General features: G+C 29.3%; 14 non-coding genes and 6 pseudogenes across 14 annotated transcripts; all 20 read left to right on the plus strand.

Moving 5' to 3' along the window:
- Nucleotides 1-206: 206 nt before the first annotated feature.
- LOC131805162 (5S ribosomal RNA) lies at nt 207-325 on the plus strand. Its single transcript, XR_009343558.1, has one exon. It is a non-coding gene; the product is annotated as a 5S ribosomal RNA (ribosomal RNA).
- A 543-nt stretch (nt 326-868) lies between these two features.
- LOC131805193 (5S ribosomal RNA) lies at nt 869-987 on the plus strand (annotated as a pseudogene).
- Nucleotides 988-1,529: 542 nt separating this feature from the next.
- LOC131805135 (5S ribosomal RNA) lies at nt 1,530-1,648 on the plus strand. Its single transcript, XR_009343531.1, has one exon. It is a non-coding gene; the product is annotated as a 5S ribosomal RNA (ribosomal RNA).
- A 546-nt stretch (nt 1,649-2,194) lies between these two features.
- LOC131805136 (5S ribosomal RNA) lies at nt 2,195-2,313 on the plus strand. The gene has a single exon (XR_009343532.1). It is a non-coding gene; the product is annotated as a 5S ribosomal RNA (ribosomal RNA).
- Nucleotides 2,314-2,857: 544 nt separating this feature from the next.
- On the plus strand, nt 2,858-2,976 carry LOC131805163 (5S ribosomal RNA). Its single transcript, XR_009343559.1, has one exon. It is a non-coding gene; the product is annotated as a 5S ribosomal RNA (ribosomal RNA).
- Nucleotides 2,977-3,512: 536 nt separating this feature from the next.
- Nucleotides 3,513-3,631, plus strand: LOC131805173 (5S ribosomal RNA). The gene has a single exon (XR_009343569.1). It is a non-coding gene; the product is annotated as a 5S ribosomal RNA (ribosomal RNA).
- A 1,184-nt stretch (nt 3,632-4,815) lies between these two features.
- LOC131805137 (5S ribosomal RNA) lies at nt 4,816-4,934 on the plus strand. The gene has a single exon (XR_009343533.1). It is a non-coding gene; the product is annotated as a 5S ribosomal RNA (ribosomal RNA).
- A 544-nt stretch (nt 4,935-5,478) lies between these two features.
- On the plus strand, nt 5,479-5,597 carry LOC131805138 (5S ribosomal RNA). Its single transcript, XR_009343534.1, has one exon. It is a non-coding gene; the product is annotated as a 5S ribosomal RNA (ribosomal RNA).
- Nucleotides 5,598-6,140: 543 nt separating this feature from the next.
- LOC131805139 (5S ribosomal RNA) lies at nt 6,141-6,259 on the plus strand. The gene has a single exon (XR_009343535.1). It is a non-coding gene; the product is annotated as a 5S ribosomal RNA (ribosomal RNA).
- A 544-nt stretch (nt 6,260-6,803) lies between these two features.
- Nucleotides 6,804-6,922, plus strand: LOC131805140 (5S ribosomal RNA). The gene has a single exon (XR_009343536.1). It is a non-coding gene; the product is annotated as a 5S ribosomal RNA (ribosomal RNA).
- A 541-nt stretch (nt 6,923-7,463) lies between these two features.
- Nucleotides 7,464-7,582, plus strand: LOC131805141 (5S ribosomal RNA). The gene has a single exon (XR_009343537.1). It is a non-coding gene; the product is annotated as a 5S ribosomal RNA (ribosomal RNA).
- Nucleotides 7,583-8,114: 532 nt separating this feature from the next.
- On the plus strand, nt 8,115-8,234 carry LOC131805207 (5S ribosomal RNA; annotated as a pseudogene).
- Nucleotides 8,235-8,775: 541 nt separating this feature from the next.
- Nucleotides 8,776-8,895, plus strand: LOC131805215 (5S ribosomal RNA; annotated as a pseudogene).
- Nucleotides 8,896-9,437: 542 nt separating this feature from the next.
- LOC131805217 (5S ribosomal RNA) lies at nt 9,438-9,556 on the plus strand (annotated as a pseudogene).
- A 5,875-nt stretch (nt 9,557-15,431) lies between these two features.
- Nucleotides 15,432-15,549, plus strand: LOC131805219 (5S ribosomal RNA; annotated as a pseudogene).
- A 546-nt stretch (nt 15,550-16,095) lies between these two features.
- On the plus strand, nt 16,096-16,214 carry LOC131805142 (5S ribosomal RNA). The gene has a single exon (XR_009343538.1). It is a non-coding gene; the product is annotated as a 5S ribosomal RNA (ribosomal RNA).
- Nucleotides 16,215-16,734: 520 nt separating this feature from the next.
- On the plus strand, nt 16,735-16,853 carry LOC131805143 (5S ribosomal RNA). The gene has a single exon (XR_009343539.1). It is a non-coding gene; the product is annotated as a 5S ribosomal RNA (ribosomal RNA).
- Nucleotides 16,854-17,391: 538 nt separating this feature from the next.
- Nucleotides 17,392-17,510, plus strand: LOC131805211 (5S ribosomal RNA; annotated as a pseudogene).
- A 545-nt stretch (nt 17,511-18,055) lies between these two features.
- On the plus strand, nt 18,056-18,174 carry LOC131805145 (5S ribosomal RNA). Its single transcript, XR_009343541.1, has one exon. It is a non-coding gene; the product is annotated as a 5S ribosomal RNA (ribosomal RNA).
- Nucleotides 18,175-18,734: 560 nt separating this feature from the next.
- On the plus strand, nt 18,735-18,853 carry LOC131805146 (5S ribosomal RNA). Its single transcript, XR_009343542.1, has one exon. It is a non-coding gene; the product is annotated as a 5S ribosomal RNA (ribosomal RNA).
- Nucleotides 18,854-19,452: the final 599 nt, after the last annotated feature.

Consider the following 19,452-nt stretch of genomic DNA (forward strand, 5'->3'; position numbering starts at 1 on the left):
TGCTTTAAAGTTGTTTTAAAAATAAATTTAAGGTTCATCTTTGAAATATTTTTATTTCATACTTGTAAGAAAACTGTTTATTTCCCTTAATCGAAACAAGCATACAATCCCTTATTCGTTCGTGTGTATGTTCAACACTCAAAAGACCTTGTCTTAATATAGCATTCACTGTTAGGCATATGAAGCAAAATAAACTATGCTTCTTTGCCAACGACCATACCACGCTGAGTACATCGGTTCTCGTCCGATCACCGAAATTAAGCAGCGTCGGGCGCGGTTAGTACTTATATGGGGGACCGCTTGGGAACACCGCGTGTTGTTGGCATTGTCCAACTTTTTTATATTTTTTTTAATTTAAAAAATATTTTTTCTAATTTAAAAAATATTTTTTATATTTAACAAATTATTTTTTATTTATTTTGTAAAAATATCTTTTAAATAGCTTTTATTTTATTTTTTTAATTGAAAAAAAAAAAACAAAAAACAAAAAAAAATTACGTTACTTTGAATAGCTAATGAATATAATGTATTGATTTCCAGCTAAACATATTTTGAACGTTGTAAAATATTGTTTCTTTTATGGTTTAAAAATAACAATATAAAATTTATTTTCTCTATTTTGAAAAATAAAGTATAAAACATATTTATTTGCATCTAATATTTGCTTTAAAGTTGTTTTAAAAATAATTTTAAGGTTCATCTTTGAAATATTTTTATTTCATACTTGTAAGAAAACTGTTTATTTCCCTTAATCGAAACAAGCATACAATCCCTTATTCGTTCGTGTGTATGTTCAACACTCAAAAGACGTTGTCTTAATATAGCATTCACTGTTAGGCATATGAAGCAAAATAAACTATGCTTCTTTGCCAACGACCATACCACGCTGAGTACATCGGTTCTCGTCCGATCACCGAAATTAAGCAGCGTCGGACGCGGTTAGTACTTATATGGGGGACCGCTTGGGAACACCGCGTGTTGTTGGCATTGTCCAACTTTTTTATATTTTTTTTTTAATTTAAAAAATATTTTTTCTAATTTAAAAAATATTTTTTATATTTAACAAATTATTTTTTATTTATTTTGTAAAAATATCTTTTAAATAGCTTTTATTTTATTTTTTTAATTAAAAAAAAACAAAAAACAAAAAAAAATTACGTTACTTTGAATAGCTAATGAATATAATGTATTGATTTTCAGCTAAACATATTTTTGAACGTTGTAAAATATTGTTTCTTTTATGGTTTAAAAATAACAATATAAGATTTATTTTCTCTATTTTGAAAAATAAAGTATAAAACATATTTATTTGCATCTAATATTTGCTTTAAAGTTGTTTTAAAAATAATTTTAAGGTTCATCTTTGAAATATTTTTATTTCATACTTGTAAGAAAACTGTTTATTTCCCTTAATCGAAACAAGCATACAATCCCTTATTCGTTCGTGTGTATGTTCAACACTCAAAAGACGTTGTCTTAATATAGCATTCACTGTTAGGCATATGAAGCAAAATAAACTATGCTTCTTTGCCAACGACCATACCACGCTGAGTACATCGGTTCTCGTCCGATCACCGAAATTAAGCAGCGTCGGGCGCGGTTAGTACTTAGATGGGGGACCGCTTGGGAACACCGCGTGTTGTTGGCATTGTCCAACTTTTTTATATATTTTTTTAATTTAAAAAATATTTTTTCTAATTTAAAAAAAATTTTTATATTTAACAAATTATTTTTTATTTATTTTGTAAAAATATCTTTTAAATAGCTTTTATTTTATTTTTTTAATTAAAAAAAAAAAAAACAAAAAACAAAAAAAAAATAACGTTACTTTGAATAGCTAATGAATATAATGTATTGATTTTCAGCTAAACATATTTTTGAACGTTGTAAAATATTTTTTCTTTTATGGTTTAAAAATAACAATATAAGATTTATTTTCTCTATTTTGAAAAATAAAGTATAAAACATATTTATTTGCATCTAATATTTGCTTTAAAGTTGTTTTAAAAATAATTTTAAGGTTCATCTTTGAAATATTTTTATTTCATACTTGTAAGAAAACTGTTTATTTCCCTTAATCGAAACAAGCATACAATCCCTTATTCGTTCGTGTGTATGTTCAACACTCAAAAGACGTTGTCTTAATATAGCATTCACTGTTAGGCATATGAAGCAAAATAAACTATGCTTCTTTGCCAACGACCATACCACGCTGAGTACATCGGTTCTCGTCCGATCACCGAAATTAAGCAGCGTCGGGCGCGGTTAGTACTTAGATGGGGGACCGCTTGGGAACACCGCGTGTTGTTGGCATTGTCCAACTTTTTATATATTTTTTTAATTTAAAAAATATTTTTTCTAATTTAAAAAATATTTTTTATATATAACAAATTATTTTTTATTTATTTTGTAAAAATATCTTTTAAATAGCTTTTATTTTATTTTTTTAATTGAAAAAAAAAAAAATAAAAAACAAAAAAAATTACGTTACTTTGAATAGCTAATGAATATAATGTATTGATTTTCAGCTAAACATATTTTTGAACGTTGTAAAATATTGTTTCTTTTATGGTTTAAAAATAACAATATAAGATTTATTTTCTCTATTTTGAAAACTAAAGTATAAAACATATTTATTTGCATCTAATATTTGCTTTAAAGTTGTTTTAAAAATAATTTTAAGGTTCATCTTTGAAATATTTTTATTTCATACTTGTAAGAAAACTGTTTATTTCCCTTAATCGAAACAAGCATACAATCCCTTATTCGTTCGTGTGTATGTTCAACACTCAAAAGACGTTGTCTTAATATAGCATTCACTGTTAGGCATATGAAGCAAAATAAACTATGCTTCTTTGCCAACGACCATACCACGCTGAGTACATCGGTTCTCGTCCGATCACCGAAATTAAGCAGCGTCGGGCGCGGTTAGTACTTATATGGGGGACCGCTTGGGAACACCGCGTGTTGTTGGCATTGTCCAACTTTTTTATATATTTTTTTAATTTAAAAAATATTTTTTTTAATTTAAAAAATATTTTTTATATTTAACAAATTATTTTTTATTTATTTTGTAAAAATATCTTTTAAATAGCTTTTATTTTACTTTTTTAATTAAAAAAAAAACAAAAAAAAAATTACGTTACTTTGAATAGCTAATGAATATAATGTATTGATTTTCAGCTAAACATATTTTTGAACGTTGTAAAATATTTTTTCTTTTATGGTTTAAAAATAACAATATAAGATTTATTTTCTCTATTTTGAAAAATAAAGTATAAAACATATTTATTTGCATCTAATATTTGCTTTAAAGTTGTTTTAAAAATAATTTTAAGGTTCATCTTTGAAATATTTTTATTTCATACTTGTAAGAAAACTGTTTATTTCCCTTAATCGAAACAAGCATACAATCCCTTATTCGTTCGTGTGTATGTTCAACACTCAAAAGACGTTATCTTAATATAGCATTCACTGTTAGGCATATGAAGCAAAACAAACTATGCTTCTTTGCCAACGACCATACCACGCTGAGTACATCGGTTCTCGTCCGATCACCGAAATTAAGCAGCGTCGGGCGCGGTTAGTACTTAGATGGAGGACCGCTTGGGAACACCGCGTGTTGTTGGCATTGTCCAACTTTTTTATATTTTTTTTTTAATTTAAAAAATATTTTTTCTAATTTAAAAAATATTTTTTATATTTAACAAATTATTTTTTATTTATTTTGTAAAAATATCTTTTAAATAGCTTTTATTTTATTTTTTTAATTAAAAAAAAAAAAACAAAAAACAAAAAAAAAATTACGTTACTTTGAATAGCTAATGAATATAATGTATTGATTTTCAGCTAAACATATTTTTGAACGTTGTAAAATATTGTTTCTTTTATGGTTTAAAAATAACAATATAAGATTTATTTTCTCTATTTTGAAAAATAAAGTATAAAACATATTTATTTGCATCTAATATTTGCTTTAAAGTTGTTTTAAAAATAATTTTAAGGTTCATCTTTGAAATATTTTTATTTCATACTTGTAAGAAAACTGTTTATTTCCCTTAATCGAAACAAGCATACAATCCCTTATTCGTTCGTGTGTATGTTCAACACTCAAAAGACGTTGTCTTAATATAGCATTCACTGTTAGGCATATGAAGCAAAATAAACTACGCTGAGTACATCGGTTCTCGTCCGATCACCGAAATTAAGCAGCGTCGGGCGCGGTTAGTACTTAGATGGAGGACCGCTTGGGAACACCGCGTGTTGTTGGCATTGTCCAACTTTTTTATATATTTTTTTTAATTTAAAAAATATTTTTTCTAATTTAAAAAATATTTTTTATATTTAACAAATTATTTTTATTTATTTTGTAAAAATATCTTTTAAATAGCTTTTATTTTATTTTTTTAATTAAAAAAAAAACAAAAAACAAAAAAAAAATTACGTTACTTTGAATAGCTAATGAATATAATGTATTGATTTTCAGCTAAACATATTTTTGAACGTTGTAAAATATTGTTTCTTTTATGGTTTAAAAATAACAATATAAGATTTATTTTCTCTATTTTGAAAAATAAAGTATAAAACATATTTATTTGCATCTAATATTTGCTTTAAAGTTGTTTTAAAAATAATTTTAAGGTTCATCTTTGAAATATTTTTATTTCATACTTGTAAGAAAACTGTTTATTTCCCTTAATCGAAACAAGCATACAATCCCTTATTCGTTCGTGTGTATGTTCAACACTCAAAAGACGTTGTCTTAATATAGCATTCACTGTTAGGCATATGAAGCAAAATAAACTATGCTTCTTTGCCAACGACCATACCACGCTGAGTACATCGGTTCTCGTCCGATCACCGAAATTAAGCAGCGTCGGGCGCGGTTAGTACTTAGATGGGGGACCGCTTGGGAACACCGCGTGTTGTTGGCATTGTCCAACTTTTTTATATATTTTTTTAATTTAAAAATATTTTTTCTAATTTAAAAAATATTTTTTATATTTAACAAATTATTTTTTATTTATTTTGTAAAAATATCTTTTAAACAGCTTTTATTTTATTTTTTTAATTAAAAAAAAAAAAAAACAAAAAACAAAAAAAATTACGTTACTTTGAATAGCTAATGAATATAATGTATTGATTTTCAGCTAAACATATTTTTGAACGTTGTAAAATATTTTTTCTTTTATGGTTTAAAAATAACAATATAAGATTTATTTTCTCTATTTTGAAAAATAAAGTATAAAACATATTTATTTGCATCTAATATTTGCTTTAAAGTTGTTTTAAAAATAATTTTAAGGTTCATTTTGAAATATTTTTATTTCATACTTGTAAGAAAACTGTTTATTTCCCTTAATCGAAACAAGCATACAATCCCTTATTCGTTCGTGTGTATGTTCAACACTCAAAAGACGTTGTCTTAATATAGCATTCACTGTTAGGCATATGAAGCAAAATAAACTATGCTTCTTTGCCAACGACCATACCACGCTGAGTACATCGGTTCTCGTCCGATCACCGAAATTAAGCAGCGTCGGGCGCGGTTAGTACTTAGATGGGGGACCGCTTGGGAACACCGCGTGTTGTTGGCATTGTCCAACTTTTTTATATATTTTTTTAATTTAAAAAATATTTTTTCTAATTTAAAAAATATTTTTTATATTTAACAAATTATTTTTTATTTATTTTGTAAAAATATCTTTTAAATAGCTTTTATTTTATTTTTTTAATTAAAAAAAAAAAAACAAAAACAAAAAAAATTACGTTACTTTGAATAGCTAATGAATATAATGTATTGATTTTCAGCTAAACATATTTTTGAACGTTGTAAAATATTTTTTCTTTTATGGTTGAAAAATAACAATATAAGATTTATTTTCTCTATTTTGAAAAATAAAGTATAAAACATATTTATTTGCATCTAATATTTGCTTTAAAGTTGTTTTAAAAATAATTTTAAGGTTCATCTTTGAAATATTTTTATTTCATACTTGTAAGAAAACTGTTTATTTCCCTTAATCGAAACAAGCATACAATCCCTTATTCGTTCGTGTGTATGTTCAACACTCAAAAGACGTTGTCTTAATATAGCATTCACTGTTAGGCATATGAAGCAAAATAAACTATGCTTCTTTGCCAACGACCATACCACGCTGAGTACATCGGTTCTCGTCCGATCACCGAAATTAAGCAGCGTCGGGCGCGGTTAGTACTTAGATGGGGGACCGCTTGGGAACACCGCGTGTTGTTGGCATTGTCCAACTTTTTTATATATTTTTTTAATTTAAAAATATTTTTTCTAATTTAAAAAATATTTTTTATATTTAACAAATTATTTTTTATTTATTTTGTAAAAATATCTTTTAAATAGCTTTTATTTTATTTTTTTAATTAAAAAAAAAAAAACAAAAAACAAAAAAAAAATTACGTTACTTTGAATAGCTAATGAATATAATGTATTGATTTTCAGCTAAACATATTTTTGAACGTTGTAAAATATTTTTTCTTTTATGGTTTAAAAATAACAATATAAGATTTATTTTCTCTATTTTGAAAAATAAAGTATAAAACATATTTATTTGCATCTAATATTTGCTTTAAAGTTGTTTTAAAAATAATTTTAAGGTTCATCTTTGAAATATTTTATTTCATACTTGTAAGAAAACTGTTTATTTCCCTTAATCGAAACAAGCATACAATCCCTTATTCGTTCGTGTGTATGTTCAACACTCAAAAGACGTTGTCTTAATATAGCATTCACTGTTAGGCATATGAAGCAAAATAAACTATGCTTCTTTGCCAACGACCATACCACGCTGAGTACATCGGTTCTCGTCCGATCACCGAAATTAAGCAGCGTCGGGCGCGGTTAGTACTTAGATGGGGGACCGCTTGGGAACACCGCGTGTTGTTGGCATTGTCCAACTTTTTTATATATTTTTTTTAATTTAAAAAATATTTTTTCTAATTTAAAAAATTTTTTTTATATTTAACAAATTATTTTTTATTTATTTTGTAAAAATATCTTTTAAATAGCTTTTATTTTATTTTTTTAATTAAAAAAAAAAACAAAAAAAAAAAAATTACGTTACTTTGAATAGCTAATGAATATAATGTATTGATTTTCAGCTAAACATATTTTTGAACGTTGTAAAATATTTTTTCTTTTATGGTTTAAAAATAACAATATAAGATTTATTTTCTCTATTTTGAAAAATAAAGTATAAAACATATTTATTTGCATCTAATATTTGCTTTAAAGTTGTTTTAAAAATAATTTTAAGGTTCATCTTTGAAATATTTTTATTTCATACTTGTAAGAAAACTGTTTATTTCCCTTAATCGAAACAAGCATACAATCCCTTATTCGTTCGTGTGTATGTTCAACACTCAAAAGACGTTGTCTTAATATAGCATTCACTGTTAGGCATATGAAGCAAAATAAACTATGCTTCTTTGCCAACGACCATACCACGCTGAGTACATCGGTTCTCGTCCGATCACCGAAATTAAGCAGCGTCGGGCGCGGTTAGTACTTAGATGGGGGACCGCTTGGGAACACCGCGTGTTGTTGGCATTGTCCAACTTTTTTATATTTTTTTTTAATTTAAAAAATATTTTTTCTAATTTAAAAAATATTTTTTATATTTAACAAATTATTTTTTATTTATTTTGTAAAAATATCTTTTAAATAGCTTTTATTTTATTTTTTTAATTAAAAAAAACAAAAAAAATTACGTTACTTTGAATAGCTAATGAATATAATGTATTGATTTTCAGCTAAACATATTTTTGAACGTTGTAAAATATTTTTTCTTTTATGGTTTAAAAATAACAATATAAGATTTATTTTCTCTATTTTGAAAAATAAAGTATAAAACATATTTATTTGCATCTAATATTTGCTTTAAAGTTGTTTTAAAAATAATTTTAAGGTTCATCTTTGAAATATTTTTATTTCATACTTGTAAGAAAACTGTTTATTTCCCTTAATCGAAACAAGCATACAATCCCTTATTCGTTCGTGTGTATGTTCAACACTCAAAAGACGTTGTCTTAATATAGCATTCACTGTTAGGCATATGAAGCAAAATAAACTATGCTTCTTTGCCAACGACCATACCACGCTGAGTACATCGGTTCTCGTCCGATCACCGAAATTAAGCAGCGTCGGGCGCGGTTAGTACTTAGATGGGGGGACCGCTTGGGAACACCGCGTGTTGTTGGCATTGTCCAACTTTTTTATATATTTTTTTAATTTAAAAAATATTTTTTCTAATTTAAAAAATATTTTTTATATTTAACAAATTATTTTTTATTTATTTTGTAAAAATATCTTTTAAATAGCTTTTATTTTATTTTTTTAATTAAAAAAAAAACAAAAAACAAAAAAAAATTACGTTACTTTGAATAGCTAATGAATATAATGTATTGATTTTCAGCTAAACATATTTTTGAACGTTGTAAAATATTTTTCTTTTATGGTTTAAAAATAACAATATAAGATTTATTTTCTCTATTTTGAAAAATAAAGTATAAAACATATTTATTTGCATCTAATATTTGCTTTAAAGTTGTTTTAAAAATAATTTTAAGGTTCATCTTTGAAATATTTTTATTTCATACTTGTAAGAAAACTGTTTATTTCCCTTAATCGAAACAAGCATACAATCCCTTATTCGTTCGTGTGTATGTTCAACACTCAAAAGACGTTGTCTTAATATAGCATTCACTGTTAGGCATATGAAGCAAAATAAACTATGCTTCTTTGCCAACGACCATACCACGCTGAGTACATCGGTTCTCGTCCGATCACCGAAATTAAGCAGCGTCGGGCGCGGTTAGTACTTAGATAGGGGGACCGCTTGGGAACACCGCGTGTTGTTGGCATTGTCCAACTTTTTTATATATTTTTTTAATTTAAAAAATATTTTTTCTAATTTAAAAAATATTTTTTATATTTAACAAATTATTTTTTATTTATTTTGTAAAAATATCTTTTAAATAGCTTTTATTTTATTTTTTTAATTAAAAAAAAAACAAAAAACAAAAAAAAAATTACGTTACTTTGAATAGCTAATGAATATAATGTATTGATTTTCAGCTAAACATATTTTGAACGTTGTAAAATATTTTTTCTTTTATGGTTGAAAAATAACAATATAAGATTTATTTTCTCTATTTTGAAAAATAAAGTATAAAACATATTTATTTGCATCTAATATTTGCTTTAAAGTTGTTTTAAAAATAATTTTAAGGTTCATCTTTGAAATATTTTTATTTCATACTTGTAAGAAAACTGTTTATTTCCCTTAATCGAAACAAGCATACAATCCCTTATTCGTTCGTGTGTATGTTCAACACTCAAAAGACGTTGTCTTAATATAGCATTCACTGTTAGGCATATGAAGCAAAATAAACTATGCTTCTTTGCCAACGACCATACCACGCTAAGTACATCGGTTCTCGTCCGATCACCGAAATTAAGCAGCGTCGGGCGCGGTTATTACTTAGATGGGGGACCGCTTGGGAACACCGCGTGTTGTTGGCATTGTCCAACTTTTTTATATATTTTTTTAATTTAAAAAATATTTTTTCTAATTTAAAAAATATTTTTTATATTTAACAAATTATTTTTTATTTATTTTGTAAAAATATCTTTTAAATAGCTTTTATTTTATTTTTTTAATTAAAAAAAAAACAAAAAAAAAAATTACGTTACTTTGAATAGCTAATGAATATAATGTATTGATTTTCAGCTAAACATATTTTTGAACGTTGTAAAATATTTTTTCTTTTATGGTTGAAAAATAACAATATAAGATTTATTTTCTCTATTTTGAAAAATAAAGTATAGAACATATTTATTTGCATCTAATATTTGCTTTAAAGCTGTTTTAAAAATAATTTTAAGGTTCATCTTTGAAATATTTTTATTTCATACTTGTAAGAAAACTGTTTATTTCCCTTAATCGAAACAAGCATACAATCCCTTATTCGTTCGTGTGTATGTTCAACACTCTTTTTTTTGCTTTTTGCTTCAAGGCCATATTTATTGATAAAAATTTCTTAAAAAAACTAAACAGAATGGCTTACTGTTAAAACTAATTTTATAATTAAACATATGACAAGCGCCATCTACTTAAATATATTACCATAAGTTTAGCCGTGGATTAACCAGCAGCAATCTTCTAAAAATTAGATGAAATTATTCATGAAATCAAATTGAAAAGCCCCAAAAATAATTCAATTAAAAAAACGGGCTAATAAATGTTTAATAAACTTAAAACTAGAACAAAAACTTAACTGCTTAAAACTACTATTTACAAATATATACAAATTAGCTTATTGACTAGTGATATATACAGTGTCAGAAACATTCATTTGGTTATATCTTCTATGGTAGAAAAGAAGTTTATTATCATTATTATATAGGAGGCCCTCGTCGTTTAATTTGGGCAACACAGCAGGGGGCAAGTGTCTGTGAGTGCGAATGTCATTGGAGTTTAAGGTACATTCGAGGGACTCCAGAACAAGCGAGTTTTCCATGTGATTACCCGTCTCGATAAAGTTTAAGGCCCCTCTCATGAGGAATCGGTCAATTCTGTCTATGCCTGCTTGGTCATAAGTTACCCTACAAGACGGATTTTTGAATGTTCCATCCATTCTGATGGTTGGTCTCAAACCTAGGCAGTAGTTGAGTATGGACCGCTCCCAACGCCTAAGTCGCTCCATTTGGGCGGATGAAATTGTGAACCATACCGGGAATGCATATGATACGACTGGTCTAATTATTTGTTTATATAATAGCAATTTTACCCTATTAGACAAACCTCCGCTATGCTTTAGGATATTTTGATACCCAAAGTAGATTTTTTTGGCTCTATTAAGAATAAAATCAAGGTGTCTGATAAATTCAAGTTTTTCACAGAAAATGACCCCAAGGTACCTAATTTTGTCAGTGACATTAATTATTTCATCTCCGATTTTCAGTACCGGTGTATAGGATCTGAAATTCGGGTACACAACTTTAGATTTACCTTTAAAAACAATGGCTGCGCACTTATCGACATTAAGTTTAAGTCCCCACAATGTAAAGAAGTCATGAATTTCTTTGAGATAGATATTAAGGCGAGCACCCAATGTGTTAGCTCTTGGGCCAGACATTGCCAGAATGACGTCATCAGCATAAGACAGTACCAAGCCACCTCGGGGAGGCTCTGGCAGATCACTAACAAATATATTGTATAGCATGGTCTTACAGGTCTTCGACTTGAGAGCTTTTTTCCAACCTTAACTTTAAAGTGTCTCTCCACGAGGAAGCTTGCTACTAATCTGCAGGTCTGAGTATCGAAACCAAACTGATTCATTTTATACAGTAGACCATTATGCCACACTGAATCGAAAGCTTTAGAGATGTCTAGACTTACCGCAATAGTACCATACCTTTTGGCAAAACCCCTAACTACGAAAGTAGAGAAAACAGTCAAGGCATGGGAAGTTGAATGTCCCCAACGAAAGCCAAATTGGTTGTCTTTCAAAATTCGTTTATCCTTTACAATTGTTTTAATTCTATTTAGTATGAATGACTCATATAATTTGCCGAAAGCGGAGAGGATAGAAATTGGACGGTAACTGCCACAGAACTCAGGAGGAGAGTCTCTTTTAAGAATCGGGACCAGCATGGCCTCCTTCCATGCCTTTGGGAAGTAACCCAGATTCAAACAGTGATTAAACAGAATGGACAAAAAACCAAAAATTACATGTCCTGCCTTCTTCAAAGCTATGTCAGGGATTCTATCTAATCCACTGGATTTCTTACTCCTCCTGAGAGCAATCGCATTGCCAATGTTATCAGCTTTCAAAAAACCAGAATCTGCCCATTTATTGACATCGTCAATCGAAGAGCCATCCGCAGAAAATGAAAGCAGCTAGATTAACTGAGGTGCGGAATGGATGGTCCATAGGTCCATCCAAAGGTCTTAAAACTCCCTCAACTTGATCGGCTATAGCTTCTGCTTTGAGGTCATCATTGACAATTCGAACACCAGACGAATCAACCAGGTCAGCAACGGGCTCTCTGACAGCCAGACCAGCTGCAGCTTTGACTTGCCCAAATGTTCTATTGTTAACAGTATTTCCCTCGAGAAAGTTACAGTAACGTTCTTGTTCGAAAATACGAATCGAATCCTCAATAATATGGTCTAGATTTCTAATATCAGCCCGAAGAACTCCAAATCTGTTGGGATCCATACATCTCCTTAATGTCCTAGAGAGTCTACGCCTTTCCCTAATAAAGGTCAAAATTCTGGGCGGTAGGTCACCAATAGATTTGTTACGAGGTTTAATCTTGGGAACTGAAGCTTCAAGGGCACTTCGGAAGACAGTTTCCAGATCATTAACAGTGGCATCAATATCCTCGACAGATACATTTCTATCTATTGGTAACGTGGTAGCAGAAAGTCCTTGGCTCAAATTTCGCCGGAATAGAGGTATATCCATACGATTATATAGATACACCGTTTTATTCTCTTTATGTTCGAAATTAGTACTATTCAAAGAGACCTCAATAGCCATATGGTCTGACTCAAAATCATGAACAGACGCATGTCTTCGGCCACCAGCCACGGGAAGACCAGGAGTTCGCATGAAAATGTCGATATAAGAACCACCATATGTACTGGGTCTGGTTGGGATATCAGCAGAGAAAATGTCAAAATTAGGACAGTCAATCAGATAAGTGGCCAGGGCTCTGCCTCTAGAATTTATTTCAGCACCGCCCCAGGAATTATGCTTCGCATTTAGGTCCCCGCCAATTAGAACTTCACCTTGGGTATGTAGATCGAACAGTGGTTGCAGATCGGACACCTCGAAGATAGACTGAGGCCGGCAATAAAGAGAGGCAAAAAATATGGATGAACCATCACTTCGCCCAACCTTGACTATACAGGACTCAACACTACCAGTAGAAATGTGAATGCGATCGCAGCGATAACTATCTTTAACTAAAACTGCAGTCCCCCCACCAAACAGTTAAAGCCGTCTAATTTAAAATGATGTGTCCGATTGAGTTTATGTTCTGCCAAAAGAACAATGTCAGGTTTTATTTCATTTACGAAATTCTTTAAGTAATGTCTCTTTTTGAGTGAAATCAGGGAATTTATATTTAGAAAAATTACTCTAAAAATCAACTTCTCCTGCAATAACTAAGAGCCATGCAGACATGGCAGCGTCAACTCCAGCTTTAGCCTTTATTTTATTGAAAACAGGACCAAAATTTTTAGCCTTCTCGCATTTCTTGCTAAAATCAGAACCAAAGAACTGAATAATATTGTTTGAGTTCTGCTTAGATGGATTCGACAAATTTGGTTGTGCAGACACACTAGCGGCTGTCTTTTTAGAATTGCCTAAAACGGCAGCAAATGAAACGTTCTCACGAATGTTAGCAATTCTTTGCGATCTAGCTTCAGCCTTTGATTGATTTTCAGACTTAGACCTGGCTTTCCTAGCTAGAATGGCTAAGCGTCGTGGACAATCTCGCGAAGAAGCGGGGTGCCCTTCCATTCCACAGTTGGCGCATTTGCATGGAGTAGCTGGTTTTTTAACTATGTCCCCAGTATCAGGGTCTACGGTATCAATTAAAACTTCCTTATCCTTAGGGGGAATTGTACATTCTCTCGATCGATGGTTTCCACTGCATTTTACACACACGGGCGGTAAAGTGCAATTACTGGAACCGTGACCTGGCTTCTGACAATTGAAGCACATGACATACTTCTCACCTTTATCCTTAGAAATTTTAATGTTGCAATCAAAGATGCAACGAAGACCATACAATCCGTGGATGTCAGATTGTCTGGAAACACGAAGTAGCCATTTCTTTTCGGTTATATTAATTAAACCTACTACCTGAACTGGGAATGAGACTTTGGTTTCTAAAAACTTAATAACTTCTTCTTTGGAATATTCCCTTAGAAGATTGTCAATCAGTAGCTTGTAGCGTAACAGAGGCTTGGGCGTATGGGTATGGAACTTATACCCTCGTTCGGTTAAGATTCGCCTAACTTGTTCATAAACCGAGAGGCCTTTAACCTTAACAGATAAAAGAGATGGTCTTACAAATGTTATGGAAAACTCACCTGTTTTAAAATTTTGGTTGAGGATAGCAGAAATCTCCTTAACATTGACATCATAAATGGTAAAAGCTGGCATTTTTGCACCTTCTTTAGTTCCTGACGAATTCTTTTTGCCAGCGGCTGCATTAACAGCAGGTTTATTGCGTGACATCTTATCAGCAACGGCAGCACTTCCAGCGACATTCTTCTTGGCTGCAGAAGAATCTACTGTAGTTGACTTTGGTTTAGGAACGGCACCTCCGGACACATCAATATAATTTTCCTCAATCGCAATTGGTGCGATGTCACACGCCATACCAAGGTTTTCGGCTACCTCGGCAGCCCAATCATCCTTATGGTGACGATTGGCTTCTATCTCTTCTGGTAGCTTATCAGTATTATCCAATAAGGAATTTTGTTCCATTAAAATTTCCGGGGGTTTGTTACTGTAAACACCCATTTGGAAATCCAACTTTCTTTGGAGATCAGCAATTTTTCTGTGGAATGCCATTTCCCTGCCATGCGCTAGGGAGAGTTTTTGCGAAGCTTCCTCTTGATTTTTTATAACAGCATCTAATTTTGCCATTAACGCACGATTTTCCTCGTTAGCTTTAGCAAGGTCTTTTTGTAGTTGTTGAACCAGTGCATTTAATTTCACAGTTTCAAAATTCGGATCACTGTTGCTGTTACTATTGGAACGTTTCTTTTTCCGTTTCCGGTATCTATCAGAAATTACAACATGATATCCACCACTGGTTGTCCCATTATCCGAGTTTTCAACCAAATCATTTCTATCTTGAATAGCTAAAGCACAATCCATTTTAACAGAACAGGCTGATTTTGAGACACCCTGTTTAGCAGATTCTAGCACACTTTCATCCACTAAAACTTTCATAGCATCGACCTTTTCCATAGCTTCTGTTACTTTAGTGGATGCAAACACCTTCGCAACTGCACTATCGATAGGAGGGAGAGTGTTATCGTTTAGTTTAATTGCTCCATCGGCCGACATGGTAATTTCACAAAACCACTAGATGGCGTGCCGACGGGCAGACAAGCTTGCGCAGTGACGACAGGAGTATGATGTTGTCTGTTTTTATTTAACGCCAAAGAGTATGCTTTATTTTTAATTTTTAGCAAAGCCAAATCACAGTCAAAATCACTATTTCACAATTTATTTTATTCCGATAGAGAACCGCACTGCACAACACCACAACACAGAATGAGGAACCATGTTCAACACTCAAAAGACGTTGTCTTAATATAGCATTCACTGTTAGGCATATGAAGCAAAATAAACTATGCTTCTTTGCCAACGACCATACCACGCTGAGTACATCGGTTCTCGTCCGATCACCGAAATTAAGCAGCGTCGGGCGCGGTTAGTACTTAGATGGGGGACGCTTGGGAACACCGCGTGTTGTTGGCATTGTCCAACTTTTTTATATATTTTTTTAATTTAAAAAATATTTTTTCTAATTTAAAAAATATTTTTTATATTTAACAAATTATTTTTTATTTATTTTGTAAAAATATCTTTTAAATAGCTTTTATTTTATTTTTTTAATTAAAAAAAAAAAAAAACAAAAAACAAAAAAAATTACGTTACTTTGAATAGCTAATGAATATAATGTATTGATTTTCAGCCAAACATATTTTTGAACGTTGTAAAATATTTTTTCTTTTATGGTTTAAAAATAACAATATAAGATTTATTTTCTCTATTTTGAAAAATAAAGTATAAAACATATTTATTTGCATCTAATATTTGCTTTAAAGTTGTTTTAAAAATAATTTTAAGGTTCATCTTTGAAATATTTTTATTTCATACTTGTAAGAAAACTGTTTATTTCCCTTAATCGAAACAAGCATACAATCCCTTATTCGTTCGTGTGTATGTTCAACACTCAAAAGACGTTGTCTTAATATAGCATTCACTGTTAGGCATATGAAGCAAAATAGACTATGCTTCTTTGCCAACGACCATACCACGCTGAGTACATCGGTTCTCGTCCGATCACCGAAATTAAGCAGCGTCGGGCGCGGTTAGTACTTAGATGGGGGACCGCTTGGGAACACCGCGTGTTGTTGGCATTGTCCAACTTTTTTATATATTTTTTTAATTTAAAAAATATTTTTTATATTTAACAAATTATTTTTTATTTATTTTGTAAAAATATCTTTTAAATAGCTTTTATTTTATTTTTTAATTAAAAAAAAAAACAAAAAACAAAAAAAATTACGTTACTTTGAATAGCTAATGAATATAATGTATTGATTTTCAGCTAAACATATTTTTGAAAGTTGTAAAATATTTTTTCTTTTATGGTTTAAAAATAACAATATAAGATTTATTTTCTCTATTTTGAAAAATAAAGTATAAAACATATTTATTTGCATCTAATATTTGCTTTAAAGTTGTTTTAAAAATAATTTTAAGGTTCATCTTTGAAATATTTTTATTTCATACTTGTAAGAAAACTGTTTATTTCCCTTAATCGAAACAAGCATACAATCCCTTATTCTTTCGTGTGTATGTTCAACACTCAAAAGACGTTGTCTTAATATAGCATTCACTGTTAGGCATATGAAGCAAAATAAACTATGCTTCTTTGCCAACGACCATACCACGCTGAGTACATCGGTTCTCGTCCGATCACCGAAATTAAGCAGCGTCGGGCGCGGTTAGTACTTAGATGGGGGACCGCTTGGGAACACCGCGTGTTGTTGGCATTGTCCAACTTTTTTATATATTTTTTTAATTTAAAAAATATTTTTTCTAATTTAAAAAATATTTTTTATATTTAACAAATTATTTTTTATTTATTTTGTAAAAATATCTTTTAAATAGCTTTTATTTTATTCTTTTAATTAAAAAACAAAAAACAAAAAAAAATTACGTTACTTTGAATAGCTAATGAATATAATGTATTGATTTTCAGCTAAACATATTTTTGAACGTTGTAAAATATTTTTTCTTTTATGGTTTAAAAATAACAATATAATATTTATTTTCTCTATTTTGAAAAATAAAGTATAAAACATATTTATTTGCATCTAATATTTGCTTTAAAGTTGTTTTAAAAATAATTTTAAGGTTCATCTTTGAAATATTTTTATTTCATACTTGTAAGAAAACTCTTTATTTCCCTTAATCGAAACAAGCATACAATCCCTTATTCGTTCGTGTGTATGTTCAACACTCAAAAGACGTTGTCTTAATATAGCATTCACTGTTAGGCATATGAAGCAAAATAAACTATGCTTCTTTGCCAACGACCATACCACGCTGAGTACATCGGTTCTCGTCCGATCACCGAAATTAAGCAGCGTCGGGCGCGGTTAGTACTTAGATGGAGGACCGCTTGGAAACACCGCGTGTTGTTGGCATTGTCCAATTTTTTTATATATTTTTTTAATATAAAATATTTTTTAAATTAGAAAAAATATTTTTTATATTTAACGAATTATTTTTTATTTATTTTGTAAAAATATCTTTTAAATAGCTTTCATTTTATTTTTTTAATTAAAAAAAAAAAACAAAAAACAAAAAAAAAAAAAAACGTTACTTTGAATAGCTAATGAATATAATGTATTGATTTTCAGCTAAACATATTTTTGAACGTTGTAAAATATTTTTTCTTTTATGGTTTAAAAATAACAATATAAGATTTATTTTCTCTATTTTGAAAAATAAAGTAAAAAACATATTTATTTGCATCTAATATTTGCTTTAAAGTTGTTTTAAAAATAATTTTAAGGTTCATCTTTGAAATATTTTTATTTCATACTTGTAAGAAAACTGTTTATTTCCCTTAATCGAAACAAGCATACAATCCCTTATTCGTTCGTGTGTATGTTCAACACTCAAAAGACGTTGTCTTAATATAGCATTCACTGTTAGGCATATGAAGCAAAATAAACTATGCTTCTTTGCCAACGACCATACCACGCTGAGTACATCGGTTCTCGTCCGATCACCGAAATTAAGCAGCGTCGGGCGCGGTTAGTACTTAGATGGGGGACCGCTTGGGAACACCGCGTGTTGTTGGCATTGTCCAACATTTTTATATATATTTTTTTTTAATTTAAAAAATATTTTTTCTAATTTAAAAAATATTTTTTATATTTAACAAATTATTTTTTATTTATTTTGTAAAAATATCTTTTATATAGCTTTTATTTTATTTTTTTAATTCAAAAAAAAAAAAAAAAAAAAAAAAAAAAAAAAAAAAAAAATAACGTTACTTTGAATAGCTAATGAATATAATGTATTGATTTTCAGCTAAACATATTTTTGAACGTTGTAAAATATTTTTTCTTTTATGGTTTAAAAATAACAATATAAGATTTATTTTCTCTATTTTGAAAAATAAAGTATAAAACATATTTATTTGCATCTAATATTTGCTTTAAAGTTGTTTTAAAAATAATTTTAAGGTTCATCTTTGAAATATTTTTATTTCATACTTGTAAGAAAACTGTTTATTTCCCTTAATCGAAACAAGCATACAATCCCTTATTCGTTCGTGTGTATGTTCAACACTCAAAAGACGTTGTCTTAATATAGCATTCACTGTTAGGCATATGAAGCAAAATAAACTATGCTTCTTTGCCAACGACCATACCACGCTGAGTACATCGGTTCTCGTCCGATCACCGAAATTAAGCAGCGTCGGGCGCGGTTAGTACTTAGATGGGGGACCGCTTGGGAACACCGCGTGTTGTTGGCATTGTCCAACATTTTTTATATTTTTTTTTAATTTAAAAAATATTTTTTCTAATTTAAAAAATATTTTTTATATTTAACAAATTATTTTTTATTTATTTTGTAAAAATAAATTTTAAATAGCTTTTATTTTATTTTTTTAATTCAAAAAAAAAAAAAAAAAAATAACGTTACTTTGAATAGCTAATGAATATAATGTATTGATTTTCAGCTAAACATATTTTTGAAAGTTGTAAAATATTTTTTCTTTTATGGTTTAAAAATAACAATATAAGATTTATTTTCTCTATTTTGAAAAATAAAGTATAAAACATATTTATTTGCATCTAATATTTGCTTTAAAGCTGTTTTAAAAATAATTTTAAGGTTCATCTTTGAAATATTTTTATTTCATACTTGTAACAAAACTGTTTATTTCCCTTAATCGAAACAAGCATACAATCCCTTATTCGTTCGTGTGTATGTTCAACACTCGTTTTCGTTTTTCGTTTTTGACTATAGCCATTTTTTATTGAAGAAATTCTTAAAGACTAGACAGTATGGCTTACTGCTAAATTGCTTATAAACTTAACATGCGACGTAACGCCACCTTCTTTAATCATA

The sequence above is a fragment of the Musca domestica genome, unplaced genomic scaffold (genome assembly GCF_030504385.1).
Source record: "Musca domestica strain aabys unplaced genomic scaffold, Musca_domestica.polishedcontigs.V.1.1 5, whole genome shotgun sequence".
Classification (NCBI taxonomy): Eukaryota; Metazoa; Arthropoda; class Insecta; order Diptera; family Muscidae; genus Musca; species Musca domestica.